This window comes from Cebus imitator, unplaced genomic scaffold (assembly GCF_001604975.1).
Source record: "Cebus imitator isolate Cc_AM_T3 unplaced genomic scaffold, Cebus_imitator-1.0 Scaffold239, whole genome shotgun sequence".
Classification (NCBI taxonomy): domain Eukaryota; kingdom Metazoa; phylum Chordata; class Mammalia; order Primates; family Cebidae; genus Cebus; species Cebus imitator.
Window position 1 is genome coordinate 1713434 of NW_016107554.1, and position 16386 is coordinate 1729819.

The following is a 16386-nucleotide window of genomic DNA, read 5'->3' on the forward strand; positions in this document are numbered from 1 at the left end:
TAAAAGTTACAGTATTGATAGGGACATTTTATAGGAAAAGAGAATGGTTAGATAATTGTTAAGCTAAATAACAGAAAGAAAAGAATGTAGGGGTCCTAACTGATAATCTTAACTGATAGCCAACTAGTTGTGAGTGGTTGGTTTTCCAGAGCATCTTGATTCCATTGAAAGTTATTGGAACTTTGCTTAGGCATTTTGTTCAGGAATATTCATATTTTCCCAAGAGGGAGTTATGAATTACATCATCCAAAAAGCTGTCTCCAAGGCCAAGTTTGGGCCAGTTTCTTTTCTTTTGAACCATTATATTTTTTGTACCTACAAATCAATTTAGAAAATAATTGCAGGAGGACCAAATTGAGTTACCAGCTGATCATTAAAAATGATTTTTGCTACATACCCCTGTGTGATTTTTGGTACATAACTTAGGAGTTCACACAAATTATTATTGCTATAACCAGAAATCATTACACTCCCAAACGTTTGGAATGGAAGAATATAACATACAAAAATAGAATTAACCTGAATTCCATTTCTTTCTAGCAATAAGTAATATTTATTTCTGGATACATGGCATAATGAGGGAGGGGGCAGAATGTCCATTTCTTTATGACATGCATTTCCAATAAATGTTTTATATTTTATAGGCCAGGCATGGTGGCTCATGCCTGTAATCCCAGAGCTTTGAGAGGCTGAGAAAGGCTGATCACCTAAGATCAGGAGTTTAAGATCAGCCTGGCCAACATGATGAAAGTCTGTCTCTACTAAAATACAAATATTAGCCAGACATGGTGGCTCACATCTGTAGTCCCAGCCACCTGGGGAGGCTGAGGCATGAGAATTGCTTGAACCCAGGAAGCAGAGGGTGCAGTGAATCGAGATTGTACCACTGCACTCCAGCCTGGGCGACAGAGTGAGACTCTGTCTCAAAAAAGAAAAAAAACTTTTTATATTTTAAAATAACTATAGCTTGTTATATGTTAAATATTCATCAACAGTATTCTAGTAATTTAATGATGACACAATATTAGAACTTATGTTCTTGGAAATTTTAAAATTTACTTTTTTTTGTTTTAAGGAATTATGATAGAGTGATCGATTTAAATATTTTGAAACCTTAAAATATGTTATGTTAGGATAAGCTTATGTGGAGGAAGTGAGATGGAAATATGAATTCAAGGAAAGGAGGGATGATATCAAGTTCGCAGCTGCTAAAGGAGAGCTTGTTCATGTACTTTTCAAAAAGATGGATGATGGTAGATTTTAAATTACCATGGCATTTATATTCCATTTATAAAAGAAATTATGACTATTGACTCTAGCAGACAGTTTGTCCTAGACATACAATCTGTGCTTCACTAAGAACTTTTTGATTCAAATATGTTTTGTGTTCAATAGGAATTGGTTACTGACAGAGCTTTTTGTTTTTTTCAAAATAAAACATGAGTACCATAATTGTCTGCACAATGGCTAAATTCAATGATTTTCTGGCAGAAACATGGTGAAGAAAAACTAATGGTCCTAGAAGGCCTTTGACTTGAAGAATAATAGGGAGAAGAAATATGAGAACAGCCAACATGAGAACATCAACAGAAAACCCAGGAGGTGGTTGGTAGATTGTACAGAGAAGACCCAGTAAGGGGAATCCTATACTACTTAATTAACAAAGTAAGAGAAACCCTCCTCTGAAGCTTTGCAGTTATACTCTTCTGCTATTTGAGATATGAATTTGTTCATTTATTAAATATTTGGCAAATTATTGAGCACCAATCCATGTGCCAGACACTGTTTTAGGCACTGGGATGAAATAGGCAAAATGGCTTTCTTAAAGTAGAGGAGGTAAAACCTATTAGAGAAACCAGGCACATTGATAGAAAGCTGTGTGAAATTTAACAACATGATAAGAAATACTCTTTTTTTATTTTTTACCAATAGTTACTATATTTGCCTCTAAAGAAAAAAAATTCTTTTTTTTCCTACCTAGAATGGGAAGAGAACAATAAATCCTGTTTTGAGGCTTTCATTTATATTGTAAAAACCAGGAAGACAAAGCCAATTATTCAGAGGAGAGCCATTTTATAAAACTACAAATAAATATTAATGAAAAGATGACATTAAAATTCATTAAGATCTATCGAAAGAAATTAAGCTACATTTTTCAAATAGCTTATATAGCAAAAGAGAAAGAAAATTTCCAAGCCCATTCGCAACTCACACAATACAAAAGTAAAATTTTTGATGTGGTGTGATGGTTAATTTTATTTGTCAACTTTATTGTGTGCTATGGGCTGCCCATGTATTTGGTTAGACATTCTTTATGGGATGTCTATGAGTGTTTTTAGATAAGATTAGTATTTGAATAGTAGATAGAGTGGGCAGCATCATCCAATCCACTGAGGGCCTGAATAGAACCAAAGGTAGACAAAGGGAGAATTCGTGCTGTCTCTGCTTGAATATTTGAGCTGGGACATAAGTTTTCTGCCTGTGGATTAGAATTTATACCATTGGCTCTTCTGGTTTGTAAGCTTTTGGAGTTGGACTGAACTTTCTGGTTCTCTAGCTTATATATGACGGATCATGGGAGTCTACCTCCATAATCACATGGGCCAATTATATATGTATATATATCCAAACATATCTATCTATGCATCCTATTGGTTCTGTTTCTCTACAGAACCCTGACTAATATACTTTGTATGAATTACAAAATTAGATATGGTTTCCTTAAGATAAAGATTTTGAATTGCCTATGAATAAATACTCAAGTGATTCTTAAGTCTCCCTCAAAAATGTGTTATTTATTCACTGAAATTACCTTATTAATTATTTGCTCTTGATAGTCATTCTATATCATTCCCTTTTGGCTTTAGTAATCCGTTCCCTCATCCCACAGTCAAATCTGTTCACCTAGTTTTATGGGTTTTACTCCTTAGCTGTCTGAACTATTGCAATAGTTTTCACTTAAAATTTTTTTTCTTCCAACACATTCTTTATATTCATTTCAAAGCGATCTTTAAAAACTGTAAATGTTATCATTATACTTTTCTTAAACTCCTGAAATGACTCCTTAACATTTTTTGATGGACCTTCTGAATATAGCTGAGCCTCTTTCTCTACCAGCTCTTGTAAATGCTCCCAATATAGACACTGAAATTGGGTAGTGTACACACTGACAAGATTTTCATTCAGGTGACCCTGATTATTTTTTTACAGTATTTAATTTCTTAGATCATTGATATTTTAAAAATAATTTTCAAATTCTTAGAGAATTGGGGAACCCCAGAAGAATTCTCTTAACATTAGTTTGAGAATTATAGATCTGGTTCTCACATATTTGTCCTAAACGAAAACATATTTACAAGAGAATCTTATATGTCTGGGTAAGGAATTTTACTAGAATACATTGAGTCTTAAATTTATTTGGAATATGTACCAATAAAGCATCATCACTTTTTCAACATCAAGTGTTGTATAGTACAATTCAAAGCCACACATCCTTTATACTTGAAATAGAAAGGTTTTTCTCCACAAACCACCCAAAACTAAAATAAGAATTCTCAATGTTCTCTGAAGTCTTCGTAATAGATTAGATTGCTATCTGAATGTTATGGTCAGAAGTTGCAGGAGGCATTTATGTCTCATTTTACCCTCCAACAATCCTTTTTCTGGAATAATTAAAATTTTCTGTTTGAAAAGTATTTTGTTTTCCTAACTAGACAATTCAATACATGCATTGTTTGAAGTAAGATAATATGTGCACATACCTGTGCTAGATAATAAGTTTAAAGATCAGAGAAAACACAGAAAACTGTTACTACCTAGAAATACTAAACTGTACATTGAGAAAGTCATTGATATATTGAGTCTAGTAACTGAGATGAGAGAAAGTCATTGATATATTGAGTCTAGTAGCTGAGATGTTTGCTCAAAACTGAGTTTTGGAAGCCAGATTATTTTTTACTTGTATTATTTTTGATTCTTAATACTATATTAAATGAAAGTGGAAATGGTCAGATATACCACCCAAATTATCTTGTGTTTTAAGTTGAGGATTTATTAGTAACAAATATAATTTAAAATTATTCATAACATTCACATTTGTGAAAAATGTAACTTTTTGACGGTAAGTATTCATTAAGTTTGAATAGTTATTTTTCTATTTTGGTTAATATTTTCTTATGAGGGTACAACACATAGTATAAAGAGTCTAAGTCAATAAAATTTTTTTTCTATGTAATTAAGCAGAAGACAACTAAGATTTTCTAGTAGAACTAACTTACTTGACAAAAATATGCATGTGGTTATCTTTGATTTCATGGGCAAAAATAATGGCTTGGGTTGAAGAAGAAGAAGAAGGCCTTGGGAAAAATGTGTATCTTGATGTAAAATAAATTATCAGAATACTTCATAATCCTTGCTTTGTAAAGATAAATTAGCAACAAAAATGTTTGAGAAGTTATAAAGGATTTTCATCCTTACAAAAACTGCAGAACAAGTTATTCACTGTTTTTTTAGGAGAGAAAAACTATAGAACAATCAGGAAATTATCAGCTATAAAATGTAGCATTACGTGTATTTATGTGATATGTTCATGAAACATTCCTTTATGTAAGAGGTAAAGATAATGTCTTTTTTCCCCTACACATTGTAGATTATGATAGTCCCATCTCCTCTTTTGAAAACTTAAATATTGATTATAATTCATAATTTCATTTGGTCACTCATTTTAATGAGAAATTTTAGAAAAAATTAGAAATCATTGACATTTACTGGTTTTGCTAAGAGGAAACCAAATATATCAGTAATTACATTAAATGTAAGTAGACTACTCAGAACAAAAATGTCATATTGGATTAAGAAAAAAAAAAACTGTGGGCTGATTATAAGAGATACATGGGAAAGAGTGAAGGAACAGAAAATATTAATAATGTGTACATTAAAGTAGCTTGGTATAATTATAGTAACATGAAACAAAGCAGACTTTCAGCAAAAAAAGTATCACTTCTACCAGAAGATAAAACAATTCCGTTTATCTGCATCTAAAGAAACAGCCTCGTAAGAAATGAAGTAAAAATTGATGAAACTAAGAGGCAAATCTAAAGTAGATTTTAATATACATTCTTTGGTAACTGATAGAATAAACAGGAAAAGAATGCACTACTAAAAGACATGACTGGAATTAAAATGATTAACATCACAGCCACTAATATGGCTATTGCTAAAAAATCAACAACAGAAAATAACTATCCTAAAATTCATATGACATGTCAAAGAACCATCTACAGTAGTCTTCTTATGATATAAAGTCATGAATGTTTTTAAAGGTTTAAGAGAAACATCAGATTTTTTTTTAGAAAAGGAAAATAAGCAAATCATGAAATGTTAACAACCAAAATTTCTGAAGATTGGATATTATTTCATCACAGAATGAAATAATAACTTTTTAAAAATACCTTTTATTCTTCAGTTACAAAGGATTAGAAAGTACCTATTGAAAAACAGAGCAAAATAAAACTACAATGTAGCCATCAATATTAATACATTTTGAAGTACAGCCTGCTAATCTTTTTCTGTGCATTATTTACAACCTTTTTTGGTAACTTTTCCTTTATTTTATTTTAATAGGTTCAGGCGATAGAAGTGCAGTTTTGTTGGATAGATAGACATATTGCCTAGCTTTGATGTATTGGGCTGTTAGTGTACCCATCACCTGAATAATGAACATTGTATCCAATAGGCAATTTTTTAACCCTCATCCCTTTCCTACCTCTCTCCTTTTAGAGTCCCCAGTGTCTATTATTCCCCTCTGTAGTTCCATGTGTACTCACCGTTTAGCTCCAACTTACAAGTGAGAACATGTGGTATTTGATTTTCTGTTAGTTTTTTCACTTAGGATAATGGCCTCCAGCTCCATCTGTTGTTGTAACAGACATGATTTTTTTTCTTTTTTATGGCTACATAATATTCCATGGTCTGCATCTATCTATCTACCTACCTATAAAAACCCCTTACATTTTCTTTATCCATTTACCCATTGATAGACACTTAGAGTGATTCCATATTTTGGCTATTATGAATAGCTTTACAATAAACATGAGAGTGAAGCTCTCTCTTTGATATAATGATTTCCTTTTTTTGGATATGTATCCAGTAGTGGGATTACTGGATCATATGGTAGTCTTTAGTGTTTTTTGAGAAACATCTGTGCTGTTTTACGTAGTGGCTGTACTAGTTTACATTTCCACCAAAAAAAAAAAAAAAATCTGAGGGTTCCTCTTTCTCTGCATCCTTACCAGCATTTGTTATTTTTTTGTCTGAGCCTTTTTAAGTGAGGTGAGATGATATCTTATGGTGGTTTTGGTTTGTATTTTCCTGATGATTAGTGATGTTGAGCCTTTTTTCATATACCTTTTTCATATTGGCTTTTTGTGTATGTGTGTGTGTGACAGAGTCTCGCTCTGACGTCCAGGCTGAAGGGCAGTGGCACAATCTCTGGCTCACTGCAACCTCTGCTTCCCAGGTTCAAGTGGTTCTCCACCCTTAGCCTCCTGAATAGCTGGGATTACAGGTGTGTGCTGTCATGCCCGGCTAATTTTTATATTATTGGTAGAGATGGGGTTTCACCATGTTGGCTAGGCTGGTCTTGAATGCCTGACCTCAGGTGATCCACCCTCTTCACCCTCCCACAGTGTTGGGATTACAGGTGCGAACCACTGCACCTAGCTCCATTTATGTGTCTTTTGAGAAATGTCTAGTCAAATCTTGTGCCTATTTTACAATTAGGTTTTTGTTTGTTTGTTTGTTGTTTGAGAGCCCTATAGTTTCTGGTTATGAATTCCTTCTCAGATGGATGGTTTGAACATGTTTTGTCTCCTTCTGTAAGTTGTCTCTTCACTTTGTTGATTGTTGTCTATGCAGAAGTTTTTTGGCTTCATGTGATTTCATTTGTTTATTTTTGCTTTTGTTGCCTGTGCTTTTGCTGTCTCATGCAATATATTTTTGCCCAGACCAATGTCCTCAAGCATTTCTCTAATGTTTTCTTGCAGTAGTTTCATGGTTTCACATCTTAGACTCAAGTCTTTAGTCCATTTTGATTTGATTCTTGTATACGGTGAGTGACAGGACACTAGTTTTATTCTTTCACATATGGTTATCTAATTTTCCCAGCACCAGTTATTCAAGAGGCTGTCCTTTTCCCAGTGTATGTTCTCAGTACCTTTGCCACAAATGAGTTGACTGTAAATGGGTGAATTTGTTTCTGGGTTCTCTATTCTGTTTCATTAGTGTATCGGTCTATTTTTATGCCAGCACAAATGAGTTGACTATAAATGGGTGGATTTATTTCTGGGTTCTCTCTATTCTGTTTCATTAATCTATAGGTCTATTTTTATGCAATTTTGGTTACTTTGGCTTTGTGTAGTATGTTTTGAACTCAGGTAGTGTGATGCTGCCAGTTCTTTTTGCTCAGGATTGCTTCAGGTTCTATTTTGGTTCCATGTAAGTGTAAGGTTTGTTTTTTGTATTTCTATGAAAAATCTCATTAATATATTGATAGGGATTAAATAGAATGTGTAGGTTGCTTTGGGTAGTATTATCATTTTAATGATATTAAGTTTTGCAAACTAAGGGTATGGGATGTCTTTTCATTTTTTTTTGTTTCTCTTCATCAGTGGTTTTGCTTGTATAGGTCTTTCACTTATTTGGTTAAATTGATTTCTAGGTATTACATGTTTTTGTAGATATTATAAATCGGATTGCTTTCTTGAGTTCTTTTTCATATTGTTCACTGTTGGCATATATATATATATATATATACACACACACACACACACACACACATATATATGTATATATACACACACACACACATATATTACTGATTTTTGTAGTTGATTTTGTATCCACAATTTTACTGAATTTGCTTAACAGGTTTTTGTTAATTTTTGTTGATTTTTCTTTCTGGGTGATCTGTGTATTCCCAAGAGTGAGGTGTTAAAGTTCCTTACTATTATTGTATTGCAGTCAGTCCTTCTCTTTAGATCTTTAATATTTGCTTTGTATACTTGAGAGCATCAGTGGTGAGTGCATAGAGGTTTATAATTGTTTTATCCTCTTGCTGAATTCATATTTTTATCATTATATAGTGACCCTCTTTGTCTCTTTTTATAGTCTGATTTTTACTCTATTTTTCCTGATGTAAGTATAGCTATTCCTGCTTTTATTAATTTTTTTTGTTTCAAGTTGTATGTAATACCTTTTTCCTCCTTCAACTATGCGTCTTGATAGTTGAAGTGGGTTTCTTGTAGGCAGTATATTTTTGGGTCTTGTTTCTTTATTAATTCAGCCACTTTCTGCCTTTGAATTTGAGAATTGAGTTAATTTATAGTCAGTGTTATTACTGATAAGTAAGGACTTACTACTTCCATTTTGTTGCTTGTTTTCTGATTGCTTTGTAATTCCTTTCTTTCTTTCATTCATTCTTACTGTCTTCCTTTGTGGTTAAGTGATTCTGATAGTATGTTTTAATCTATTGGTTGATTTTTGAAAACATTTTTGTGGGTACATAAGTGTATATATTTATGGGCTACCTGAGATGTTTTGATACAGGCATGTAATCTGAAATAAGCATACCATGGAGAGTGGTGTATCCATCTCAAGCATTTTTCCTTTGAGTTACCAATAATATAGTTACATTCTTTAAGTTATTTAAAAAAATACAATGAAGTTTATTATTGACTATAGTCATCCTTTTATGCTATCAAATACTAGGTCTTATTCATTCTTTCTGTTATATATGTATATTTTTTTACTCATTAACCATCTGTACTTCCCCCACCCTTCTCCTACCAGTCTTTCTAGCTTCTGGTAACCATCCTTCTACTCTGTATGTCCATGAGTTCAATTGTTTCGATTTTTAGGTCCCACAAGTAAGTGAGAACATGAAATGTTTGTCTTCCTGTTCCTGGCTAATTTCACTTAACATAATAATCTCCAGTTCCATCCATGTTCTTGCAAATGATGGATCTCATTCATTTTTTGTGGCTAAATAGTACCCCTGGTGAATATGTATCACATTTTCTTTATCCATTCATCTATTGATAGACACTTAGGTTGCTTCCAAATCTTAGATATTGTAATCAGTGCTACAACAAACATAGGAGTACAGATATCTTTTCAATATATTTATTTCCTTTCTTTTAGGTATGTACCCAGCAGGGGGATTGCTGGTACTTGATATTTTCAGTGAATCTATTACAGGTTTTGGGATTGTGTTTATTGTGAATTTACAAAAACATCTCTAGATGTTATTTTAAGGAGATAACAGCTTATCTTAGATCACAAAGAATAGAAACAAATAATGAAGAAATTTTTAAAAAAACCTCTACACTTTAACTTCATTCCTCTCCCATTTTGACTTTTAGTTATTCCATTTACAGATTTTTTTCTTATACCTTATAAAAAATTAACTCGAGCATTTACATATTTTTATATTATCCATCTCTTTACAGATTAGCTATTTTTTTGATAGATTTATCTTTGGAGTTTCATTCTAGAGGTGTGAGTCTGTTGCACCCCAAACTTACAGTACTAGAGTTCTGGATTTATCTCTGTACTCAACTTTACCAGCACATGGTGTCTGGCAGATTGTGGGAATGGTGTCAGGAATCTAGAAATCTGATTTTTTTATTGTCTGCTGAGTTTTTTTCACTTCTCTTTTGACCCAGGGATTGCTTCGTCCTCAGATTTCAGTTCTGGGATACTGTTGGTGGTAATCTTGGCAGAAGGTATTTGTTTTTAGTTTCTTCTCAAGGAGAGGTGAAGCTAAATTGCTTGTACTCCACCATTTTGATGATATAGCTTTTGTCTCAAAATATATGTTGAAATCTTTTGTTCACTGATTGCTCCCTAACCCTTTTTTTCTCTTTTATGTATATATTTTTATGTCTTAAGTGTAACTTTAATGGAAGGAAAAATAAATTAGTCTGTAATCTTAAACAGAACTAGACAATTTTCTTTTTTTATTTAACAATACATTGTGAACATACTGTTTAAGCATAGGCATGATTTTAGTTTTGAGATTGAAATTATATTCTTTATTCCTGAGTTATGTTTTTAGACAGTTCTAATGAAATTCAAAGTGAAGACAGAGATATTTTTCCATTATTAAATTCACTACATGATTTTTTAAATATTTTACTACTGATTTGTTTGGAGACCTTTAGTTTGTTTTGTTTCTTTCCAGAGGAGAATTCCAAATTATTCCTATCTTTAACCTGTTGTTTTACTCTGCAGCTTCAGATGTGATACATGCATGCTGTCAATTTTGCATCATGCAATTTAAAACTACTTCCATTTTTACATTCTCATTTTAAAACTTGTGAGAGAGTCCTTTACTTAATATTTGTGTAGTGATTCCTGAAACAATCATTATACAGTTGCTCACTGGAACTGAGGGTAAGAACTTTATTACTGTTTATTGGGATTATAACATTTGCTTCAAAAATAAGGAAAGTAAATGACAATGTATAAATCATTTTGAATGACAAGTTACAATTGTCTAATTAGATTAGCTCAAGATTCTATTTTTGTGTACTGTAGTTTAAGGAAAGTGGTCAACTTAATTAAAGACTTTTTTCACAGTAGGGCAACAAAATTTTACATTTAAGCAATCAGCTTTATGACTTCCATGACAATATAACTTAAATCTTAAGGTCAATTGAGAAAGGGCACATGCAGGGAAAAATAACTAAACAGTCTATATTTTGTATTCTCATTCAATCTATGGATGTGATTTTTTTATTTATAATATGATTATATTTTAAGACAGTCTGAAGAACTTGATTTTAACTGTCTTTGTTAGATCTGTTTTCTTACAAGCTTTAATATACTGAATAAAATTGGCAGCCATTCAATGTAGAACTAAAGCATATAGCTTGATTATTAAGATTTGAAGTTGGCATTTAACACAGTTTATCAAATTTCCAATTATTTACTTACTTTTCCCTTGAAAATATTTAACACAGCAGAATATAGTTGCTGCAAAAGACATCAGCCATCAAATATGGCAATATGCTGTTTTTGTCCATTCTACTTTGATTTCTGACTTTGGATGAAACCTATCAGTTATCTTTATTATTAAAAAAGAAAAGAAACTCTTTATTAAGCATCTTGGAGCTATGCTAGAAATTATCCACCAGTATCTGCATTAACTAGTCTTTGAATGATAACAGTTTTGCATAGATATAGGCTCTTAATAAATTTTTGTGGGATCATTAAGTATAAGGTTGACATATGGGCACAAATTTCTTAATTTGGTAAAAGAGTGAACAGTGAAAGTTAAATATACATCATAGAGAAGCTTAAAGATAAATGCAGTTTAAAGATTAGAAGAAAACTAAATAATTATTTGTTGAGCACTTAAAATCATGAAAGACCAAGTAATTAGAGTGCTCTCATTCTACATTGGTTTTTGCACATTTTAATTTTCTTATCTAACTAGAAATATAACTCACTTAAAAGCAGTCTATAAAGGAAATCAAACATTTATTATGTCTTCAGTGTGTCTCAGATACTGTAATGGGTTTTTTCATACGCTGTTTAATTTCATTAAAACTGTCTACAAATTAACTATTATTACCATCTACGTATTTACAGATGATGAAAATATGTTCAGATCATTTAACTGACTTGCCTTAATTTGAAAAACTCATGGGAAATGAAGTGAGAATTTAAGCCCAGACTTAGGGATGATGTTCAACTGTTACATATGGCCATGATTGTTGTTAAATATTTTGAATATCAACACCACCTAAGCCAGTCTAACTCTGAAGTTTATATTTTTTTCATTATTTCATGCCTTATAAATATTTATTCAGTGTTCCTCTTTGACAAGTGTTCTTTTAGATGCTAGGGATAAAGAAATTAATAAGATAGATATGAACCTTGTCCTAAGTGGACTTGTCCTGTAGAGGACTTCATTAAATAAACTATAATACAATGTATTGAGTGGCATGCAGAGGGAATGGAGATTGCTGAGGCATATAATAGGCATACTGACTCCTACTTATTGTCTTTCGGATTAACTTAGACATCACTTCACTCAAGTAGCTGGACACTGCCTGAAAGTATCAGGTGTGCCTTATGTGCTTCCATAGTATTCTATATTTGGCCCATAATAGTTCTTATCATCACTTGGGAGGGGGGATCTTGTATTTACATTTGCATTTACACCTGGTTCATTGCATTTATACCTGGTTCATAGCAAACCCTCAAGAAATAGTTCTAGAACAAAGAAAAGAGAATCAAAATCTGAAACCGTAGCAAATAAGTGAGAGCGCAGTTTTAGATAAGCTTGTAGGTATTTGGCTGAGAAGTGATGGAAATATCCTTGTAAAGCCAGAGGAAGATTTCTCTTTTGAGAATGAGGAGTGTGGTCTAGAATGAAAAAGATTTAGAATAATCACTGAGGGGATGTAACAGGAAAGAGAGAAAGAATACATTTAAAAGATAGCCTTAAACAAGTGCTATAGAATGAGGGTAAAATTCTTGAGGTTAAAACAAAAAATCAACAAAAAAATGTCTTTAAGAACGTTACTGTGAGTTCTTCCCTGACTATCGACAATTAGAAAGTTTATCTGTGTATATTTCTGAAATCTACTTGTATACAATAAATATATTCTGCTTTAAAATGGGTTGTTGAAACAAAGTTCAGAAGGAAAATACATCCCTGTTCTATTTCCAAAACATTTTTTTTTACACTAAATGTATTAACATCAGTCAGTACTTGAGCAACATTAAGGAACCTAGGACATAAAAAGAAATGACTGTACTCTTTAAATGGGTGAATTTTGTGAAATGTGAGTTATATCTCACAATAATGCTTTTAAATTAAAAAAAAACGAGAAACCTTTTCCATAACAAAACTAAAGAACAGAAAAATTTGACCAATTTTAGCTCACATAACATATCAAGGAATTTCTTAGAAGGTGGCTTTCTGTTTGGGGGAACAAAGGCACAGGTGAATTATGATGGAATAGATCTAATCTTTGAACAAAAACATCAAGTAAGTCAAGTTTATTTTTTTTATACTGGACTCCTTCTCCACCACCGCCTGTATAAATATATGTCATAACTTGCTGCGACCCCACAATGTTTTCCAGTTTGCTCTTTTCTTTGCATTTCCTCACTTCCACAGAAGCAGACAAATGAAAACAAAAACAACTACTCAAGAATTACCTAAAATTGTTTTATCCATTTCCTTTCTTTATAATTCTCTTTAGCATACTTCAATGAGGATTTCATCGTTACTACAAACCTGGCATTGCTCTTGTCACGTCATAGATGACTTCCATCTTGACATCCAATGGCAACTTCTCTGTCTTCATTCCTGAAAATTCTAAGTAATGTCCAACACAATCATTTAGTTTTTCTGGAAACATAAATGTCACTAACTTTTATCAGATTATTTAGGTTGAAATCTTAGTAGTCAAACTTGATTAATCTCTTTCCTTTTATTCCTACATACAATATGTCAGCGAGTCCTGTATATTCAACCTCTAAAACATATGCAGAATGAGTCCACTGTTTTTCAAAGCTCTGTTCCCACCCAACGCCAAAACGTTATCTTTTTCTACAAGTCTATTCTCTACCTGATAATATGCTATATTTAAGATATATAGTCTTTGTTGAACTTTACCGTATATATAACATATACATGTAGATATATGTATATATATATATACACAGAAAAATACAAAAATTATTAATTTAAGTTTTTACTGAAGTCTCTTGAAACGGTGCAGATAGGGAAGTCCTTTGTTTAATAGAAAATAAACTTCCTTACTCATCTGTCCTCCTCAAAGTTCCAAACTGCAGGAATTGCTTGCCTTCATAAAAACTTCACTAGTAGCCTATTGTTGATCAAAACCCTTAACAATAACATAAACAGTCAATTAACACATATTTTGTATATCTGTTGCATACCGTATTCTTACAATTAACCTAGGAAAAAGAAAACATTACTAAGAAGATCATAAGAGAAAATATATTTACCATTTATTAAGTGGAAGTGAATCATCATAAAGGTCTTTGTCCTCACTGCCTTTATGTTGAGAAGACTGAGGGCTGGTTTTGCTGTTTCAGGGATGATGAAGGTAGAAGAAAATCCTCATCTAAGTGGACTCATGAAGTTCAAACCTGTGTTATTCAAGGGCCAACTGTGTATGTAAATTTTAGAACACCACCAGCCTGGGTGACACGATGAGACTCTGTCTTTACTAAAAATAAATTAGATGGACATGGTGGCACAAGGCTGTATTCCTAGCTACTCAGGAGGCTGAGTGGGAGGATTGCTTGAGCCCAGGAGTTGGAGGCTGTGGTGAGCAATGATCCCACCCCTGCACTCAGGCCTGGGCAACAGAGAGAGACCTTATCTCAAAAACAAAATTTTGGAAGAATAAAGTGGCTGTATTAATTTACTAGGAATTCTGTAACAAGGTACAACAGACTGGCTGGCTTAAAAAACAAATTTGTGTGCGGTGTCTCACGCATGTAATCCCAGCACTTTAGGAGGCCAAGGTGGGTGGGGTCGGGAGTTTGAGACCAACCTAACTAACATGGAGAAACCCCATCTCTACTAAAAATACAAAATTAATCAGACATGGTGGCACATGGCTGTAATCCTAGCTACTCAGGAGGCTGAGGCAGGAGAGTCACTTGAACCTGGGAGGCAGAGTTTGCGGAGAGCCAAGATCATGCCATTGCACTCCAGCCTGGGCAGCAAGAGCAAGGCTCTGTCTCAAAAGCAAACAAACCTAGAAATTAATTTTCTCACAATTCTGGAAGCTAGAAGCCTGAGATCAAGCCTGAGATAGCCCTGTTGACAGGATAGGTCCCTTCTAAGAGCTGTGAGGGAAGAATCTAACCTCTCTTCTTGGCTTGTAGAAGCCATCTTCTCCCTGTCCTCACATTGTCTTTCCTCTGTATGTGTCTGTATCCAAATTTTCTCTTCTTCTAAGGACACTAGTTATATTGGAATAAGGCTCACCCTATTTACCTGATTTTTAATTTAATTATCACTTTAAAAACCCTAACTCTAAATGGAGTAATATTCTGAGTTACTGGGGATTAGAACTTTAGCATGTGAATGTTTTTGGAGAAGAGGGCACACAGTGCAGCTGATAATAGTGGTTTTCCTGCTTTTGTTTGGATACTTGCTATTCTGCTGAAGACAATTAATAGAATCCTTTTATTGGTTCTTTTCTCCATTTTTACAAACTCAAGCTAATATCTAGCTTAATGAAAGAGAAAAAGGCATATACAGCATTTAGGATAACTGAGTCTTTGATAGGAAAGCTGGATGCTGCTGTAAAGTGCCTTAAGTCTTTCAAAATATTGTTCTAATGAGTAAAATTAAGGACATTTCAGGACACAATATATTATCTTAATTGTACGGTAAACCAAATGTTAGTTTCAGTCTTTCCTATTAAGGAGCAATAGTTGAAGCATTTTCAATGATGACTGACTATACTTGTTTCTCCTCATAATAATAAATTTATAATAACTAAATCACATGGACTTGACACTAGCAGTATTTGTTAACAATTTTGAATTAAGGTGTTGCCAAGGTTCTGATCACTCAATCCTGTACTACTGAAATATTAATCAGGGCAGACTAAGCTTTCTAGTGCAAATACCTTGAAGGAGAAGGTAATTCCTAAATATACAGAGTTAACTTGACTGTCTTGTTGTATCCTGTGTCATTTCCCCCATATTAATATTTGATAATGTGTTTAAGTTCTATAAATGCCTAAAGCAGAACCATAGCTCCTCTTTGGAAAATGGAAATCTTTGGGATAAAAGATTCTATGTGAATAGTACCAAAGCATTACCACATAGTAACTAATATTTCTATTAAAATATTATGTATCTGAAAAATAAAACATGCCAAGTCTTAAGTATGACACAAAGGAAAGGTTAATGCTTCTTGAATTACATTTCTAGAGAGCTTACCAAGGGTATAAATAGTTGACTGTTTTGTTTGTATTATGTGACTGACAATGTCACTGAAAACCTGCACAGTGCAGTTTTAGCTATGGATTCAGTTGGCCTTTGTGAAGGTTTTACCTGTGTAAAATGGGTGTTTGGTTTGTTTTAACCTATTAGGGTATATTTCTTTTTCTACTTTATCAGTTAAAAAAAAATCTACTAGAAGATGGCCGGGTGCGGTGGCTCACGCCTGTAATCCCAGCACTTTGGGAGGCCGAGGCGGGTGGATCACGACGTCAAGAGATCAAGACCATCCTGGTCAACATGGTGAAACCCCGTCTCTGCTAAAACTACAAAAAATTAGCTGGGCATGGTGGCACGTGCCTGTAATCCCAGCTACTC

The 16386-nt window shown here is 33.1% G+C and overlaps 1 protein-coding gene across 1 annotated transcript in view; it reads left to right on the plus strand.

Annotated features, from left to right (window-relative positions):
• Positions 1–16386, plus strand: part of ZCWPW2 (zinc finger CW-type and PWWP domain containing 2) — a 155777-nt gene that overhangs the window by 1627 nt on the left and 137764 nt on the right. The gene's annotated exons all lie outside the window — the stretch shown is intronic.